The sequence below is a fragment of the Bidens hawaiensis genome, unplaced genomic scaffold (genome assembly GCF_021521415.1).
Source record: "Bidens hawaiensis isolate Kalapana, Puna unplaced genomic scaffold, B.hawaiensis_p1.1 tig00037682_1, whole genome shotgun sequence".
In the NCBI taxonomy this organism is placed as follows: domain Eukaryota; kingdom Viridiplantae; phylum Streptophyta; class Magnoliopsida; order Asterales; family Asteraceae; genus Bidens; species Bidens hawaiensis.
Window position 1 is genome coordinate 11,332 of NW_027496593.1, and position 3,777 is coordinate 15,108.

Sequence of the window (3,777 nt, forward strand, 5' to 3'; positions counted from 1 at the left end):
CTCCAGAACTTCGTGGCAGTTGGCGGTGTTAGTGGGTGGACGCTCCCTTATTGGTGTCACATGTTCGCATTGACACTAATAGGGTCAGCGCATGAATGGTTTGAAAAACTCCCGGATGGTCAGATTTCCAGTTGGGCTGATTTGGTGAAGAAATTTCCCAACAATTCAGTCAACAAAAGAAACATACCCGAGACCAGTCTGAAATTTTGGACGTTATCCGTCGAGATAACGAGTCTGTGGAAGATTTTATTACCCTGTTCAACGATGAAAGCCTGACTATTGGTTGGATTAGCGAGGACATGCTTCGCGGAGCCTTCCGCAAAAATTTCAGATGTGATGCGTTAATCCGAACGCTAACTAGTAGAGATAGAATGCCAAAAGAATGGGATACTATTATGACAGCAGCAAAGTTATATGCCAGAACTGAAAAAACTTTAGGTTATAATAGTTCAAAACAAAAATTGAAGGTGGAATTTCAAAATCCACGAACAAACAAACAAGCCAAGGGAACGATCTGGTCCAGGCTCCAGCCGAATGCGGAGACACTAAAGCCATTTGACGCACGATCTTTGATTGGCAATAAAAACAAACAAAATGCATCAACTCGGTTCTCTATTAGCTGGACGCCATTGTCAAAGACTCCCTCATTAATCCTCACAACTAAGAATTTGATCTTCCGCAAACCCCAGCCACTTACAAGGAGATCATTCCTGGATGCCAAGAAGCACTGCTCATTTTAGAACGACATCGGGCATAACATGAACAAGTGTGTGGCCTTAAAAAATGAAATCGAAGTAGCTGTGAAATCTGGCAAACTTGAACATTTAGTCAAGGGTGCAAAACCTAGGACTGGTAAGGCTCCCGCACGGGATTAACAGGGTCCGTCTAAGAAACAACTCAAGGACTTGAATGTCCATACGATTCAATGTGGGTATAAAGTTGGAGGAAAAAGAAGAGAGTATCTAGGTGAGGAATGGAATAACAAGCCTGTGATCTTACCTAGAGTCAAGGGAGGACCATGTAACAATAATCCGTTAATAATTACCGCTCTTTTCGGTCACTACCGATCGCAATATGTGTTCTTTGACACTGGCAGTACATCTGATATTATGTACGAACAGTGCTTCGAACAACTTGATGAGGATAATAAAGAGCGACTAAAACCAATTCATGCACCCGTATCTGGTTTCGGTGGTGAAGTAATGCACCCAAGAGGTGTAATATCTTTTCCACTCACGCTAAGTTTCGGTGGTGAAGTGATGAACCTAGGAAGTTGAATTTTTGGTCCTACCAACAACTTCCAAACATGACATCATTCTGGGACGAGAGGCAATTGGTGACTTTGTTAATCCAATAACTATAACACTAACAGATCTCAGATCTGTGGATAATCGATTAATACGTTTATATAGATCTAGCTCATAATTACTATAGATTTAGTGTTGTATGTGTTTATATATTATCAGTATATGTATACTAGTAATTCGTATAATATTAGTTTGAAGATTGAGAGAACGATTGGACAAAGATTCGATAATTAACTCGTAAAACTTAAATTAACAGTGAACAGTGTTTACTATATATAGAAGGAGGTCTGGTTCGCTAACATCCCTAGCGAACCAGACACTGCTTCGTTACATACATTAATTTAGACGAAACACCCTTGATTCGTTAACATCCCCTAACAAATCAGGAGGGAATACACTTAATGTATTAGTTCGCTAACATCCCCTAGCGAACAAGACTTTAAACCTAACGAACTAGATAATAATTTAACTAATTATTACATTAAATAATAAAAAAAAACGTTAACGATAATTACAAAGACTCAAGACGCAAAACCGTGCACTAACAGACACCCCCTCTTCTTGAGCTCTTTGTCTTTAAATTATTTGAAGCGATTGGACTGCTAGTCTCTGCAACTATGAATTCCATGCTCATGGCACACACGAACAACTCGTTGGAACTGCAAAGCCAGGTCATAGTCTTCTTGGCGTTCAAACAAAATCTGCTTTCTGTGGAGCACGTCATTGTCTGTCTCTGATAAATTAACCAACCACATCGGGTCGATTATCTTGATGAGCTCAGTCTTCAGTCCTCTGCCAAGAACAATGATGGCCTCACCAGTAAGATTGTCATAGTACCAGTGGTTGAATGAGAGATGCAACTGTTGGGGCATCGTCTTCACAGGAACCTATTTCATCGTCTTTGGCGGCTTTACCTTCAAGACAAGTTTCCTCTAGCCAGTCCTCGGATCAATCTCGTCAATACGCTTACGCCTTGGGACTTGGGGCTTGAAGAACTTGAAGCCGTTATTGACCTCGAATAGTAAGTGTTGGTGAAACCACTCAGCTGTTCGGTAACCCCCACGATTGATAAATGGACGTCTCGCGAGGGTACGAACATCCAACCACGGCAAAGTAAGAACATCCATTATCATCTCGTAATACTGAATCCCCTTCTCCCATTTGATTATACATTCTTTAAGCTCAGAATCATACAACCAGGAGACAATGTCACCATGTACCTTGGAAACAGTCTTGAAGGAGGTCACTTGATTTGCTTTGACCCATGCAGCAGCAGTGTCTTTCCGTTCTCGATCAATATATCGATACGCACTAACAATTTTACCCACTTTTTGATGTTTAAACAATCGTGCAATATCATCATCCATTATAACTTCAAGTGAGTGAACTGTCTGCTTACACTTCAAGATCTTTTCCAACTCATCCTCATTTTCTTTAAACGTCTGCTCATCAAATACTGGAGCACCTTGATCAACATTAGTGTGTTGAAACAAGTCAGGGTACTCCTCAGCAGTGACGTCTTCCATCTCAATATCCTCGTCTTCATAAATAAAGTCCGTATTCATCTGAATTGATGGATCATCTTCTAAACCTTCCTCATTCACCACTTCAACATCAGGTTCAATTTCTAACACAGTTAATTGTTCGTCATTCAGCCTAAGCAGTATGGAAATCTGCTCCCGTGTTAGAGATCTATCCACAAACTCACCAACCTCTATCTTGTTCACCACACTTTTAACTACCCCTGATCCATCCACAAAAATCACCTTATTAGCAGCAATCATCTCAATTGGCTTGGTGGCAGTTGGATCTTGATAAATAATAATCTGTTTATCCGAGTCTTCACCGCCACTAGTACCAGCACCGGAAGATGAGCCATATGATTGTTTAGGCTCACCTCCTGCACCAGACTCGTCAGGGTCTTTATCATCATCTTTGATTTTCTTCAGGGCATCTTCTTTGCATTTCAGTTGAAGGATTAACTCCTCTTGTTCCTTTAATTTCACCCCCTGAGACTCAACAATCTTACGCAACGACTTAATCTCCTTCTGACAAAATGAAATATAACTCATCATCCGTCTTTGATTCTCCATGAGTCGTTCTTGATTTTGACGGTCAGCTGCCATTTGGTTTTCATAGAGACGTAGAAGATTTAGCAGCATCTCCGTCTGACGGTTTGATGGCAAGTTGTATAATGAGGGGTGAACAGGTTGAATCGGTCCCTGAGTTAAGTGATTCTTATAAACGAGACATCACTAGGAGGTGGTGGAGTAGGAGGACGAGGAGGAGGAGGCCTCATCAATGGTGTTGAAGGAACGGTAGATAATGTAGCAGGAGGCCTTGGTATCTCGGATAATGTCATTTGAGGGATTAAACCAAGCCTGTCATGTGACACCAACGTTGTCGTCAATGTAAGCATCGGAGTGCTAGTAGTAGGTGGCACTACCGAGTGTTGGGGCGTTGATTGACG